The sequence below is a fragment of the Mastigoproctus giganteus genome, chromosome 3 (assembly GCF_048544385.1).
Source record: "Mastigoproctus giganteus isolate SK-2022 chromosome 3, ASM4854438v1, whole genome shotgun sequence".
NCBI lineage: Eukaryota > Metazoa > Arthropoda > Arachnida > Uropygi > Thelyphonidae > Mastigoproctus > Mastigoproctus giganteus.
The window spans coordinates 168,051,649-168,069,231 of NC_143577.1; the positions used below are offsets into that span (position 1 = coordinate 168,051,649).

General features: G+C 36.5%; 1 protein-coding gene across 2 annotated transcripts in view; it reads right to left on the bottom strand.

The window, feature by feature from the left end:
• The window catches only part of LOC150088399 (uncharacterized), a 236,565-nt gene that overhangs the window by 15,408 nt on the left and 203,574 nt on the right, over window positions 1-17,583 (bottom strand). The gene's annotated exons all lie outside the window — the stretch shown is intronic.

Below are 17,583 nucleotides of genomic sequence, written 5' to 3' on the forward strand. Positions count from 1 at the left end.
CATCACGGTATACGTGAGGAATATGCAACATTCAGTGTCACATAAAACGTTCTAAAGGAACAACGTTTAGGATTTCGCATGGTATCTACTAATTATAATTGTGCACAAACTGCACACAATACAGATAATTAATAATTTAATAATAAGCAAAAAGTGGAATTAAAGTTTACTATTCATTAGAGCTGGATAATTAGACTTGAACCTTATAAACGTGCATATTTAAGCAATTAAGTGGAATTATCACATTAACTTGCTCAGAAACGGAATTATATAATTTTCCATGTTCATGTATACAGCTAATCTTCCCTAACAGGGATGATTCAAATAATAATTTAAAGCTTTAAATATTAATTTGATTTATACATTTAGATTGAAAATTAATATAATTTCAACAACTTATGATGTTCATAAAATGTAATAAATGCGCTTTTGATTTGCTCATAATTCACCCAGTCGCTTCATCGGGTTATGTATGAAAAATTGGTAGTAATGGACTTTGTAAATAACATAACAAAACTTAATATGTGTTGAAGATTGATAATTTCAAGCATTGCATCTTTTCAGTATACGTCACTAGTACATTATATATTTTGCCAATTATTTTTTAAGATGTTCGAATTCACGTGATAATATAAAAATACGGCATTATTCTTGTAGTCTATTTGCGAATTTATCTAACCCGATGTGTGTCTGGAATATAAACGGAAAATTAATATGAACTAATTTGAAATGGCAATAATCGAAGCACGTGAAGCAAGTGAATTTTATTATATACAAAGTATTACTTTTAGTAAGTTCAGCTTCCACACAACAGAATTGTGTGTATGTTACCTGAATATTAATTTTCTATATCTGTGTATTGAATCCTGTCATCAGGCCTATCAAATTTGAATCTTTCCTTACCAAGCCTGATGACAGGATTTAACACGGAAACGTGTCCAATTAAGTAGTTCTATTGTATGAGTTCAGCTTATTGTGTAATAATTTGTACACAAAATTTAATTAATAATGATTCACGTCGTTTAATTAGTGTTATTTTCGCTTCAAATTAATTCATTATAAACAAATATGTAATATCTTTCTCTCAATACAGAAAACGTATGTATTATTATTTATAAATATAGCTATTTTTTGCTCTTATTTATATTGCAAAACCGAATCTACTAGCCACGAATTTAGGTATTACAGGGTAATACAGTTGTTTTTTCGTTTAAATTAATGCTACTTTAAAAAGATGCTTATCAAATATTGCTCTGTAGCATACATTGCTCTAATATTAATTGACTTTTTAGATACCACGAAATATCGTTTGGTTTCTTTCTTTTAGCTTCTATTTTTAGCTCTGGAAGAGATGAACGTCTGGTATTGCTATATTTCAAATGGGATATAGTTAAGCCCAACAACTTTTTAAGGATAAGCAATTTTTGAAGTTTCATGAAAAAAGATTTCATGCTTTGAGCGTTTTTTTTTTTTTTTTTTTTTTTATAGCTTGTAACATGATTGTCAAGGAATTATCTTTTTAGTAATGTCGATTTAGTAACTTTCAACTAGCATTAGCTTAAATACATCTGATTAGTTCTTTAAATTATTATTAATAAATCACTTTAAACATGTCGTACTTGACTTAATTTGGTCACTTATAAGAAGTAATTCTGGCCTTCCACTGGAGCTAAGCTTCCAATGTGATTATGATTAGACAAGTAATACTGTAGAATCATCCTCTAGTTCAGCGAATGGGCGCCTCCGTAGCCAAGGCGGGCAGGAGCAGCAGTGCGTAGCACACGCTTCTTGATTAGACCGGGGTTCGAGCCCGTGACCACCAAACACGGAGGATGCGGAAAGGTCAGGGAATGACCATCGCATATCCCCGGAGCAATATGGCCTTAGTTGTTAATGCTCCAAATAACAAACAAACAGTTCAGCAAATAGGCACGTATGACCCGCGAAGCAATTTAATCAAGCTCCTCACGGATGCTTAGGCGGAAGAATCAGAGTATTTCTCCCTGAATTATTCCTGATTTTTTTTTTTTTTTTTTTTTTTTTTATCCGTGCAAGGTGCAGATCAGCCCGTAAAGGTATAGACATGATACACTGGCACTATATAGACAAAGATGTTAGTGCACTGTAAAAGCAATAGTAATACCATTAATCCTCTCTGTCTGTTCTTGAGGTGGTGGTGGCCATTGATTTGCTGATGCAGGTATCCCGATTTACAAAAAAAAGTGACTGCTAAATACGGGGTTGTTTCTTTTATTCTCTCTATCTTGTGAACTCCTCTGACCGTGTGGTCTTTCCGGAGTATAAACAGAAAATTTATTTAATTAAATGTGCTAACAGATTATCTTTGCCTCCCTGTCTTCCAGCAATATGTTGAATTTAACTGCATTTACCATTTGATTTTACTGATCTCTTGAGCGTAAAGGGATAAAAACTCCCAAAATGAGAATATAAATCACGGTAGCTTTCACGAAAAATATTAATGTACAGAACTTTGTTTCGCTAAATAGTAAGTTTAAGAAATTTAGAGAACCCGTTGTTTCCACTTCTAATGTTTATTTTAAACGTTCACGTGTGTTATTAAATAATTCCATAATCTGATTGACGCAGATTATATAGTCTATACATATATCGACGTAATATAATATCTTATACGTCAAGGAAGAAAGATGAATATTTTCAATTTCAGCCAAATACAATTCTGCGTTAACTCCACTTATATTTAAACCAAATATTTGCCTAAAAAAATTCCCACGAAGGGAAATATAATTTGCTTCAATTAGATATTTATCAATGCTGAGGTTTTAATTGGGGGAATCTTAATATGTTTGTGTAACTGCGCATCTCAGTGAAATAATTTACGTAGTGCATCAAGCGCATGCGGGAAGTTGGCATTCGTATAAAGCGAGACTACTTCAAATGGGAAGAGTCTTTCGGCGTTCTATTCACTCTAACGGCTTAATCTGATTATAGAGATGAGCTGTGGTTTTAATAGCGTATTCGGAAGTAGAATGATAAAGTCTAATAGTAGAACGACGTCGTCTCCAAAGGTGAAATTTTGGAGACTGCGGTCTACCATGGTGGGTTTGTGATATTCTTATTTTGTTAACAGTGATATTGGAACCGGATTTCTCTAGATCTTATAGTTTATCTGGTTGATAGTTCTATAAAGCTGGTTACTTTTAAACATTGGATTATTACTAGCAAAACAATAATGGGGAGTTTTTTTTTTTTTTCATGTGATCAGTATGTTAAGTGTTTCCAAGTTAGACGAAGTAACACGGTACAAGTCACAGGTAGAGTTCTTTAATTGATATACTGAACGTATATATATTCTTAGGAACCGTATACGAAGGGCAAAGATCTTTCTCAGATCTCTGCCAGAGATTGATAATACTTCTTTCAGAAACAAGTTCAGCTTTAACTACCAAAATTTGAGAGATCTCTGTGCCATTTTCTGTTTGCATTAAATACTGACAAAGAATTTCCGTGCCTTGTTATTCATTTTTGATGGTGCTGGAAACGATCTGAATCCTGAGGGTAATCACCATCCCGGAAATGAGAATTTCCTCGTTCCAAGCTTCTGCGGACATTGTACGGTCGGAAAACTCGCGAAGCAGATGTCACGAGAGCATGTTGGAAAGTAAGTGCAAAAATGGGCACATCTGACGAAAACCTTGCAGTGTTTTTTCTCCCTGCACACCTTCTTACCCAAGCTTTGTTTTAGATTGTGTGGTGGAATGTACGGCAGATGACGGCACGTTGGCCAACACACGTGCATATACAGGTTTTCTGCAGCTGTCACAAGCACGTGCCCAACGTCACACAATGAAAGACGACGGCTGCAACGCCAAATGTTGTCTAAAGTGTCTATAAGGAGAAGAAAGCTCGGAGCTCAGCGAAGGACAGAAACACGTCGCGTGCCTGGTCGCGTGCAGCAGGTCTTCTCAGCCAATCAGAACTCTCCCTGTAACAAGTGGCGCGTGGCTGCGACCTGACAACAAAGAAGCTGGAAGGAAAAGGGGATAGTGGCTGCTGGAGCTCTTCGTATGAAAGAACGCCTTCGTCAAAAGCATATGGCGGCTGCACACCTTGCCAGGCGTGTGTGAACATCTGTGCGATAGTGGTTGTATAGGCCGGCTGCGGCCACCTCGCCCTGCCTAAGGGACGGGCTCCTTAGCACAAGGAGTTCCGGTGGCGGAATCGTCAGGTCTCGCATGAGGGATACGCACATCTGCCAGATACAGCTCCCTGGTGGCGCGTGCATCACATGGCTCTTCTTTGTATCACACTGCTATCCCCTCCTTAGGAACTATCGATTATCGTATTTACTTTAGGATTCTAGAGGAAAGTCTTATGTGCTTTTGCGTTTTGCCTCTCACGTAATTCCGGTAGAGACAAGGGGGGAAAAAAGAAGAAAAGAAAAGAGCACGTAAACATTGCTTTGTTGAAGTGTACTGATAACTACCGGGATATCATATAAAAAAAAAAGTCAATATCACATTTTTCTCACGTGACTTCTTATCTTTACTTCTTAATGTATTAAAGACAACCAAAAATAAGTTAAATTTTAGCCAAGTCAACGATGGCAACAATTTACCCAGGTCAACGATTTGAAACAATAATGCTTCCTCGCTATGTGCCGGTATCGCAGCTACTTTTCCGAGATGGATTATGCGAATAGAAAGGAACCAAAGTAGATATTCTTTTCTTTGTCCATTTTCACCCTGGAAATGGATTCAGTAGTACATATAAAAGGAAGATATGTATTTCAAGAAATATTCAATGTACATCGAGATTAAGCAAAAACGATTTACGAAAGAGTGAAACATTGACAGTTAAATATTTTAAAATCAATAGACAGTATTTATAAAACAGTTACAACTTATAAAATTCGGTGTAAATTGCTGGTTATTTACATTAAAGCCTTTATTTTTCTTCGAAGTAAATTATAAAGACCGTAATTCTTTCTTTCTTTCATTCATTACAGCACACTATTTTTGAAGAACAATTAAAGAAATCTAAGATGAACAACCGATGTGGTCAACCCAATGAAATGAAATTAAATTAAATAAAAATTGAAGCTCACGAATGAATCTCAAATCCTATAGTGACGTTAAGTTACATTTTTCACAGATATGGTCATAACTATGACAAAATATATGAGTTTCATCAACTGGTGGTAATGTATGTTTGGTGGGATGGGGGGGGGTTGTGTTTCCCTAGACTACTTTTCCACATTTGGTATTTCCCCGCACCCGAAAGCAATGCGTTACTGAGAGCTTCCGTTAGTGAGGGTCAAATGTCTTCCAGTTATGGAAATTGGAGTACGGTACTGTTTTTAAAAACTCATTTTTAACTTTCTTTTCAGTAAAAAAAAAAAAAAAAAAAATATTCCTTATAAACTGTATGTCTGCTTACAACCAGGAGCATGACTAGTTTGTTTTAAAACAACTTCGAAAGACATCATTCATTCATGATACTTCATCATACGTATGAAGGGCATTATTAATGGTACGTTTCGAAACATTTAGCATGGTAACCAGTAGCTGTTGACAACATATTTGGCAAGTTTATTTTCACGAATAGCAGTGCGTAGCAAGAACAATATAACTTAAATGGTTTGAATTCGGTAAGACGAAAACGCTATTAGATCATACTCCCCGACTGTGTGATGCACCACCAACTGTCGTTTTGCAAATTTTACTGTGTCGCGTTCTTTAATATGCATGCTGAACTTAAGACGAAAGGATACAAAAAAGGTTAAAAAATCACTGATCCATATGAATACCTTCATTTCTTTCCATCCTAAAAGACACGTCATCCGAAGGAGGCACCTCTTAAAATTCATTAGCGAGTTTTAAATAAATTCAAGGAGAAACTGGACAAACTTTTAGAGGGAATGGATGTGTGATTTTTTTTTTTTTTTTTTTTGGCTGCAACTACGTGAATCGGTGAGGATTAAGCTATCAACTTTCACAATGATAGATGGAAGTTTGTTTCAGAAATTAACTAAAGGCAAATTTCCGCATATCTATTCTACAACTGTGTTTCCTCAATTTGTATTTATGCCCCTTCAGGTTAGTAATCTGAGCAAGAGGACGAATCCCATCGGAATTGAGAATCCCATCAGAATATATATACATATGGTTTGAAGCTGTCCAATCATGTATATTTCATAAAGGATCTGGGTGAAGTCGTTGGGTGAAAAAAGATCCTTGGATGAAAATGGTTACTTTAAATCTCAAATAAAGAATTTCTGAAAAGCCTGATAATGCCTTTGAGCTCCGATGGTGCTGTGTGGCCATTCCTAGATTATCAATCAGCACTCGAGTTTATGCAGAAAAAGAGTTTAAGTGTAGCGGATATCTCAGTCAGTGCTTCCTTAATTTTTTCAAGAACGCCTTGAAAAAAAAAAAAAAGAAGAAGAAATTAATCAGTTTAAGCCCTCCTTCCCCACAATTTGAAAACAAATGTGTCAAAATTCTTATCTTGCGACCTCTTAATTTTATGACAGTTAATAATACTCGGGGTGTTGCATTAGTAATACTGGAAAACTGTTTCTGGAGATGTAGCCAGATCACTACATTTGGATATAACAGTTTAGTCCCATGTAATTTTTAATACACTGAATAGTTTAAATATTTTAAGAACTCCTCCTTATAGATAAGATATTTTGCGCTACTATAAGATATTACGCGCTAGTCTACATAAGTTTACGTCGGTGCATAGTATCATTAAAAAACTCCAGCTCTCAGCTCCGTAAGTTAAAACAGGCTACAAAAAAAAAAAAAAAAAAAAAAGCAATGGGAGCCAAGATCCAAAAGGGACTTCAGTAGTTAGAGTATTATAGACAAGTCCAGTTTCTAAAAAAAAAAAAGGGGGGGGGGGGGAGTATTACTTGTAGTTTTGGTCAATAACTTTTTATAGCTTTAACTCTGATAAAACTGCATTCAGAATTCTATTTTTATTTTATTAATTAAAGTTCAGTGAAACCACATCCGGTTTAATAATCATTTTTATTTTAAATAGCGACTACCATTATTTAAAAAAAAAAACAAGATTACTGTGATCAGTTTACCTAAACAAACGTCATGTTCCTTAGAAGGATTAAAAACTTAGGAAAGAATTTAACGATACATAATCTATACAGTTTTCTAGTACCGTTAATGACAGTAGTTAGCCTTAAAAAAAAGTTCTTGTTTATACTCTGGCACGACCATTAGCTCACAGATGTTTACAATTAATTATGTTGACAATGAATACAATCATTAATAGTATTTGCCAGTCATGCGGGCTTGAACCACAACACTCAAATGCTACTGCATTATAGCGTTTAGCGCTCGACTAGAGGCTATAATCCACTTGGCTAACTTGCTTAATTCTCTTGAAATACAGTTTTTAAGTGAAAAATTAAATAACTTTATCATTCAAATTTGTTATATGCTCAGTGGAAGAATAGGTAATTGTGACAGTATGAATCAGCCCTTCTAGGCTGATCAGATTTCTATTCACTGTTTTCTCTCCTGATTTCCATTCACTGTTTTCTCTCCTGATTTCCATTCACTGTTTTCCTGTTCTCTTAGTCTCTTTCCTTTAATGCTTGTTTGCTTGAGGTCATCGATCCATTTCCTCTCTTGGTTTGCCCCTAAGCCTATTATCACCCATTTTTGCTTCGAATATCTGTTTAGCTTGTACATAAGTTAAGTCTGCTTCAATTACCTTTGGATATTAGTTCCATCAAGGAATTTTTCTTTTTTATTAGAATTAATTCCATCTGCTTGTTCCATATTTTTTCTTAAAACTCTCATTTCTGAATATTGTAATTTCTGTTCAGTGATTTTTATTGTTTAATTTATTTCTTAATAGGCCAAAAACCATTATAAATATCTTTTTTCGTCGTTTGGGTAATTTCTCTTTTGCTTCCAATTAAATTCTTCGTTTCCTTCATTTCCTGCTTTGCACAGTATATTATTTATTTATTTGCGCATACATATCTTCATATTTTCTTTCAGATTTTTCTTTTTACCAACTTGTATAATTTTTGTTTTTGTGCAGTCAGGGCCGGATTAAGGATAAAATAGGCTCCCGACAATATTTAAATTTTAAGCCCCTTATATATATATATATATATATATATATACTGAGTGGTCACTGAATTATGACCACCCCCTATGAAAACTGAATGCGACCCGTTGACCACGCGAGGTACGAGTGTGCGGAGTTCGTCGACCTACGTAGATAGATAAGGTGTCAGTGGTTCAGTAGGTGTAAAATTCCGAGCGTGATAGGTAAAAGGAAAGTTTTATCGGACTTTGATAAACGACAGATTGTGGGTGCTCGACGAGCTGTGCCTCGATTTCCCAAACGGCTGAACTGGTGGGGTTTTCGAGAGCCGCCGTAGTTAAAGTGTACCAGGACTGGGGTAAAATGGTCAAACAACGACCCGACGGAAAAACTGCAAAGGTCAGCGAAAGGTTGATGTTAGAGGTGAGCGCTGGATCCGACGACTCGTATAGGCGCAGCACTGTTGAAGAGTTGATTTCCCAATACAACATGGGCCAACCCGGAACAATATCTGGCATGACCATGCGTCGCACGTATGAGCTGTACCAGCAGACGACCTCTACGGCATCCTCTCCTCACCAAGGTTCATCGACGTAAAAGACTTGTCTGGTGCAGAGAGCATGCAAGTTGGACGTTAGAAGACTGGAAGAAGGTGTGCTGGTCGGATGAGTCACGTTATTTACTCCACACCGTGGATGGTCGTGTACGGATTTCCCTCATTCTGAGATTAGAAACTAAATTCAGAAATATTTTTCCATATATTTTCCAAAATCTGCCCAAGATTTTTTTTTAGCCACTTCTGTACATAATATTTAGCCACTTTTCTTTATACTCCAACAGAGAATTAGTTTTATTTACCATAAATTTCTTATAATTTTTTTGCCTTTTCGCTGATTGACTCTGATTTCTTGGGTCCACTCCAACCTTCTTTTATTGGCAGCCCTTCTCTCCCTCATATTTGTTTTCCAGCTTCAGCTCAAGTCATTCTTCATCTAAAATTTTATCATCAGGTATGTTCTTTCCAGTATTTCGATTTAAGGATTTCAATATTTAATGGTTGTTGACAACCCGAATACTTTATGATTTTTTACGTTTTAACACTCTTTATCTCCTTTAGTTTTGGAACTAATTGCCATTTTCATTTGATTTAATATGTATTCAATAAGTTCAATAGTAGCTTAGAAATCAGGTTTAGTCAAAAACTCCAATTGCATTTGCGCTTGTAACTTTTCTTTCAGAATATACTGCGTTTTATGCTGTTAGACTGCTGTTTACTTATCTGGTTAGCCTTTAAATTACTTTAAAATTGGAATGCCGCTCCCGTTCCAGTTTGTACGTGCATGCCGCATATACAAAATATGTTCTAGTATTGTTTAATTTCACTTGACTTGAAAAGAACAAAAAAACAAATTTTTTCTTCGATTTTCGTCACGATGATGCATATCGCGCTGAGCAAGAGCTACAAAAGCGAGACCGAACCCTAGCCGCTGCTTTTTCGAAGCGAGGTGTGCTGTGAGTTCATTTTTCATGTTCTGTGTGTTTAAATAGCTTTTGACACTTGTTTTTAGGGGTACCACATTTCTGACTGCCAAGTCTTATAGACTTCTTATAACATTTCATGTTTATGAGTTTATTTTGTCTTTTCACTTTCTGCTCCACTCAACACCTGAAGAAATGAACAGCAGAGACGGCTATTGCAAAACAAAGGCACTAGACTTCACTTAAGGCTTTTAAACATCCTAACCAACAAGCGTTCGCACTTCCGACAGGTGGGACTACGAAAGCACACCTGACATGTTTAGGTGCTCCATGTCTTATCTTTTCTGTTATTTAGGTGGTGACGCGTCCTTTCGTTAAAACTCGTTCACCTTCCAACTATGTTGCAAGGAGAGTGAATAATACGGAAGTACATCCAGTTTATCATTTAACACCTGGGAAAATTTAATCATACTTCTTAACTAGCAATTGCGAATATATATACGAGTATGATATAGATTTGATTTTATTTCTAAATTTCAAATCTTCGAAGGGCCTTCATTCATTCTTAATTACACTGGGGGAGGGAAAAACATCATAATTTGTGAAAATTATGTATACAATCACAATGGATATCATGTAGTTTAAAACTTGTTTGTAATGTAAAACTACAAAATCATAATACTTTGTTTTTTATAAAACACGTCAAATAGTTTTAAATTAAATACTATAACTTTAGCTTGGAGAAACTAAATCCACATATCACATAAGGCTGTTTTCTGCATGTTGAAGCATGCGTTTGTCCGTGAAAGTATATTAAGACGATTACGACGATGTTTTGCTTCGTCTCGTCTACCTACGATCTGATAATAAGGGCCTACGACTTCAGTTATTCGCTTTTGAAGCTACCGCAGCGATATCGCTTATTGGCACACAGCCCTTGACATAATCTAGTACGGATATGTTCAGATAGCCATGGGTTAGCACGTTCCGACCGATCCATCTTTCAGAAAATGTATTGTTCGCTTGCCCTAAGCTACAGAAGCAGATTTCACTGCATTGCATTACTGTCTGTGCGTAACTGGGGAAGGGATCATGAAGAACATAGACTCAATATGCCTGGCAGACGCTGAAGATATTGGAATATTCGCTTTATACAGTCACCTATTCTGAATGTGTGACGAATGATTTGTACGAATGATTTACACAAAATCATTAAAACGAAAGTTTGGAAATTTAATAACAGGTGATAGTGTATACCTTGTGAGCTGTTTGGCGCCAACTCCGCATGTCCAGCTTTCTTCATTTTATGCTCCTCCGAGTTTATGGCGTTGAATACACTTTGCAGTTTCTACATATTATCAAGAAAGAGAATTTGAAAGATTATGTTAAGTTCTGTTGCAAACTTGGAAAAGCAACTTCTGAAACACATGAGATATGAAAGATAACTAACATATAGGTTAGTGCAAAAGCATCATTTTAGCGTAGCCATCTACCAAAGTAGTTAAATTAGTTGATTAAATTGGCATCGTTTTAGTTATATCTCATATTATGAATGCCTTCACAATATGAGATATAAGTCATGTTGTGAGTTATATCTCATATTGCCATGGTATTGCACTACCTCGAATAAGTTACACTTCACCAATGGAGAAGACTACTGTTACCTATTCTCAGCGGTTACCACCACCCAGACGGCACCGTTTCAAAGCTTGTTTACTTCTCCTCCGTGGGTGCGCAGGTACCAAAAAAAACGATGCCAATTGAATTAATTAATTTAACTACTTTGGTAGATGGCTACTTTAAAATGATGCTTTTTCACTAACCTATATGTTAGTCCTTCTACCTCATAGCATTAGGCCTTTGTCTTTAAATGTTTTGTTGTCTATATCACTGCACACCATCAGGCATCTCTCATATTGTGAAGTTATACTTCATAACTGGGTTGTCACTATTGCAACACCAGGGTACCTGCCCACCCACCGAAGAGAAGCCAACAAGCTTGGAAACGGTGCCGTTTGGGGGGCCTGATGGCCACTCAGTTTCCTCGAATAGGTAACAACAATCTTCTCTACTGGGGAAGCGTTGCCTATTCGAGAAATATATGAGCTTTGTGTGTGAGTCGAAGGAGCAACTATCCCTTTCTTCCTTCCTTCTACGGCATTTCCTTCCTCTACCTCTCCTACATCTTTATCTCTTTTCTAAGTCTAATAGGGATAGTATGAGGATAACCGGGAACTTTATCCCATACCATATTTCAAAACGGTGCCGTCTGGGTGGTGGTATCCGCTAAGAATAAGTAACAGTAGTCTTCTCCACTGGGGAAGTGTTACTTATTCGAGGTAGTACAATACCATGGCAACTTGTTGTGAAGGCATTCACAATATGAGATATTACTAAAACGATGCCAATTTAATTAATTAATTTAACCACTTTGGTAGATGGCTACATTAAAATGATGCTTTTGCACTAACCTATATGTTAGGCATTTTAACTCGTAGCATGAGGCCTTTGGCTTTAAAAAATTTATAGTCTATGTGAAAAATAATGCTTGAAGAGCAAGCAATGTGCAAACGCAAACTTTTCAGTGGTTTTTTAAAATTTAAAAATGGACTGATCGCTGTGAAGTTGCAGAACGTTTTAGCCACAAAAATAGACGTTTAGCCATCGACAACACGGCCGTAATAATTTGGACTCTGCTGTAGAGCCAGCCAATCCATTTGGTAACTGGTCACAGCGAAATTTGTGGCACTTGTGCAGTTCTGACAAGAACGGGGTGGGGGAGATTATGGTTATAGCACCACCATGATAGGGGCCTGGCCGAGACCTTAATATTCCATTTTTATGTAGTTAAATTCATTTTCTTAATAATCGGCACAAAAATTAAACTTAAAATAATAAAAATGTTTTTGTTTCATTTTTTATCTTATTGATTTATTATATGTTAGAATTGACATTGTTTTTTAACCTTCACAACTGCAAGTGGACACAAACGTATACATATATATACAAGATGAGAGCCCGTTATCCACTTTGTACCTGAGCCCGCGTCAGCTCCCGACTTCTCTGCATGCCTGCTGGAATAATGACCAAAAGCAGCAACATGTCAACGTATGCTGTGATCTTTCAAGAATATTATTCAGAGAAATCATAGAGTTTCTTCAGTTTAAAATTTTTTTGAAATGCGCAGTATTTTATTTTGAACTTCAACATTAAATGTGTGAAATTATGTATGTGGAAGAAAAATAATAATAAATAAGTGTAGAGGTTCACACTTTTTGACTCGCACTTGCTGCCTGTGCTGTTGCTTTGAGTCGTAAAAAAGAGCAGGAATTTATGAAGTTAGCGAGCCACTGCTTTTATCCCAATAAAGTTTTTATTACAGAATGTACATTCAAACAATCTGACAGACCATAGTGAAAAAAAAAAAGAAAAAAAGCCTAGGCGGCTCAAGGTCTCTCATTATACCTCCCTTTTCTCACTCACTCCATAGTGTGATTAGGCATCATTAATGACCTTGAAGCCCCTATTGGTTTTATCCTTAAGATTTTGTTTCATTGTCTTTAATTTTAATTTGTTTTCTAGCCTCTAGAGTACGCTGATGACAGTGTTCAACTTTTCCGTTAATCAGATAATATACTAGTTGAAGTTCCGCTGCTTATTAAAAAAAAAAAAAAGAAAAAAAAAAAAAAACGTTATTTTTGTTTTATACTCTGTGATTATAGTACACGGATAGCCAGCCTTTTTTTGATAGAGTGCTAGAGCAGATAAAATGCTGGATGGCCAGCCGCACGGGTCTGACAATAAAACACTGTTTTGCGGTAGGCAACGTTGTTGTTGTTATTTGGTTTTTAGGAGCATTAGCAACTGAGGCCATATAATACCCCGGAAATATGCGGTGGTCATTCCCTGACCTTTCCGCATCCTCCGTATTTGGTGGGCACGGGCTCGAACCCCGGTCTAATCAAGAAGTGTGTGCTACGCACTGCTGCTCCTGCCCACCTGGCTACGGAGGCGCCGCGGTAGGCAACTCTCCAATTAATAGTGATGAGAGATACAGCCATGTCTATAACAATCTAATGTATATTTATATATATATTAAGTACTAGTACATATAATTTTATTTAAAAATAGTTAATATATTTGCCTGTATACATTTTTTTTTCTTTCCTAATTGTGGTCCGAGGCATCTAACTAAAATATAAAAGTGGCCCGTATTTGAAAAAAGGTTAAGAAACACTGATCTATAGAATAAACTAATAATCTTATTATTGCGACTGAGGAAGCCAAATAAAATATAAGAAATCAATACAAAAAATCGCATATTACTAAAAACATACATTTTTAAAATATCGTTGAAAAACTATATTTTGTGACCAGCAAGTTTTAAACTGGAGGGAAGCATAACACTTAAGACTGCCTAAATATACGGTAGCCGCACAACCTAAAATTATTGGCCACAGGTTAAAACATTGCTGCTGTAATGGATTTGCTACTCGTTTGGAGAAGAACGAGTTGAAACCCGTCGCAGACTAGCGGTTTCTTAATGACTCCTGTAATTCAGTCTCTAGTTTTGCAGATTTCAGGCAGTCAAGTAGGGTTTCACCTCTATGAGGTATTCTTGGGTTTTCGTCTTGTGCACTATAGTAGTACATGTATTTAGGGTCAGATGCCACTAGCGGTTCCCCACATCTGTACATGACGTGGTTTCTCACATCTTGTGCACATGATGACATATCGGCCGTGAACACGTTTGCAGACCATGATACACAGTAACCCACATGAATTGAAGCGCTGTGACCAAAGTATTTAATGCTCCAAAAAATAACCAGTTAAACAGTTATTGGCTTTTTATCGTATGTAAAGTTGTAATGCATGATAAGAACGTGACCAACAACTGGCATTTACGTTTACCATTAATATGTCGTTCAATATGCACAATTACAGCTCTTCAACAATCTGTTATTGCATAAACAACAAATAGGGGAAACAGTAGACGGCATCGCAATGTGTCATGTTTTGTGCGCTATGGGTGTACACATGTTTGTTTTTACGGACATGCTGTTTAACGAAATGATCTGTGCTAGTAATGTCATGATTAGTATCAATTATAAGCTTGTAATAACAGAAGTATTTCGAAATTTAAGACAAACCAAGTGCTTTGTGGATCAGGCACTAGTCAGTGTTCTCCTCAAAACGAGATGAAAGCTTTTCAAGACCGAAGGTGCAATCAAGAGAAAAAAAAAAAAAAAAAGCTCCACTGCCCAGCATTGTTACCCGATGTCAGTTTTACACCAGTGCTGCCTCATGGTTCTCAGTTTGACTTCATCTTCTAATGACAGTCTTCATCAAGAAAATTTGGATGTATTGAGAATAGATGTTTCTGCAACACACCAGATGTACAGAATATGGAAGAGGACCCAGGATATTCTACTATTCAAGAACTTAGCCAAGATTGTGTTGCTAGTCCTGGTATCCCTCCTCTAGTTCCTCACTACCAAGATGGCAGTGATGATAATGATAGCGATAACCATTTAGGTAGTCTGTATGCTCATCCTTTAAAGAAAAAGAATAGCTCAACTAATACGGGTTATGCTGAAACCTCAATACATGTTCCAGAAGAAAATTCATTAAAAGGCACAAGGAAGAATCTGTTAATTTTAAGAATTCTAATAAATTTAAAAATTTAACCGCAGAAAACTCTTTGAACAACCAGTGTAAAGACGAAAAAGAGCTTACAAGTTTCAAAGACAAATCGAAAAATTTGTCTGCATTTAATGAAGCTGAACAAGATATCACTCTCGAGATTGAACACAGAGACATGTACGATGGGAGCGTTACCGACAACCGCGTTCATATATATTGAAGGTTTTAGCATTAAATAAATTATCTTTTTAACGAATAAAAAAATTCAGTCCTTAAGATTCATTAAGCACGTGCAACAGAATTAAAAAATACACACACAGAGGAAGTTACTAAGCTATTTGCTGTAATATTTTTCCTCGTCTTGAAGAGGCTAAAAAGGAGAGACACGGCGAGAGGGAGAAGATTGCGAAAAGGTGAACTGTCAAAATTCTGCAAGCATCTGTTTTTACCACTATCTCTGTGAAGCAACGCCAAAAAGGAAACTGCAGCCAATGTCAAGATTCGCTGGGGGTGATGTTTTTTCCTGTCTTAATAAATTCATTTATGATATGAAGCACGTGGCGCGTGGCACGCGACCAGGTGTGAGACGCCTTATGCGTCTACTTTTCATTCACGATAAAATAACAGGTCATTAGATTGCAGTTCTCCCACTAACAGAGACAGGAAGTACAGAGCAGACGGTTTTGGCGTTCGGTGACGGCACTCATTGGACGCTAGCAGACTTACTACTACCTTCAGAATTATCGCGCAAATGGTTGAGATATCATCGCAGTATGTTCAAGGTTGAAAACAATATGTTGGCAATAAGTTTTTTGTACGTTGCCTTGTGTCATTTCAATATTCTAAGATTATACTGTCAAACAGATTTTAAAGCTACTGTTTATAATTATACTTCTAGCAATTAAACATTTTTTATTATTATTATTTATTTTATTTATTTTTTTTTTTTTTGTAGTTGTTGGCGCATAGGCTTCTGTGGCCATAATGCACCTCCCAAGGTTTTTGCAGTACTTTGATCCAAGCCCGAGGCGGGAATCGAACCCGCGACCTTTGGGTTGCCAGGCAGGCACTTTACCCACCCGGCTAGCCCGGTCGGCATTTTTTATTAAATTGAACCCATTCTGATTTTCGATATTTCGGCAAGTTACAGTTCGCAAATAAAAAATACTTCCTCAGGTAGCGTAATACTTATATGCAACATACGTACATACTGTGTCAGTATGCTAAACACAGTAACACCAATGCTTAATTTATTTGTGCGTGTTAGAGTAATAGTGAACTTGTATAATGAAACTTGCGTCGCGGCGATTGTAATTTATAGAATAAATAATTTATGGAATACTTAAATCGAGTCTTATGAAATCTTGTGGTTAATTGGTGACCATTAATAGTAGGTATTAGTTTTGTCATCCTCTTCTCCCTATCTTCTTCACTGTGATGCTTTCACTGGCTTCGGAGGGCCTGCGCTTATAAATACGAATTGCGATTCTAACAAGAAGCTTCCTTACGGGGCAATAGTGTGTCGACAGGTGCACATAAATATTCTCTAAATGTGCCTGGACATGTTTGCTCTCCGGCTGATTGACTGTTTCAGTCGTCTCTAACATTGTCCCCGATGTGCGGCCCACCCTTTTATCTACATAAATTGAATTATTCCAGTTAATATCAGAGTATTTAAAATACGATATTGTGATACGGGAGTTTTGAGTATTTCAGTACTTTTAGTATAATATAGGATATTTTGAGATTGTACTTTACAAAATCATAATAAATATTTGTATGGGAACGCCGTGCCGCGATTTAGTAAAGCGCCCTCCCCCACGCCACATACAACAAGCAAATGTTTATTTTATTTACCCCATTTACCTCACTTGTTCAAGATTCCAATTCAGTGTTCCCAAGATGCTTTCATAGTAATAAATGTAACTTTATTAATCATATATTACTGTACTATTAATTTATTCTACTGAAAACTTCTCAACCCTTGAAGCTAAAACCTAAATTCTTATTCTAAAACATTTGCAAATTGGAACTTCTGTGATTAATCCTGAGGTAACAAAAGGATCAGAACTTCTTACACCAACCGTGTCAGCAAACAGGCGAAATCAGCCCTTAAACCTCAACTAAACCTATTCCCTCGTTTAAATGGATAAAGACAATGGGATGCGACTTCTTACCACTACAAGTAATAAAAGTTCAAGAAGGAACGTGTTTGAAACGTGTTTAGACTGCTGCTCTTTTAGTTTCAGTGTTTTTCATTTCTCTCGCTACGGTCGCCTTATAATGGTTACAACAGATGTGTTTGTTTACATCTTAGACAATTAGAGATTCTCAACTGTGACACCACAGCACCTAAGGGTGCAGCGAGATTAAGAAAACCCCCATTCAAATCAATAG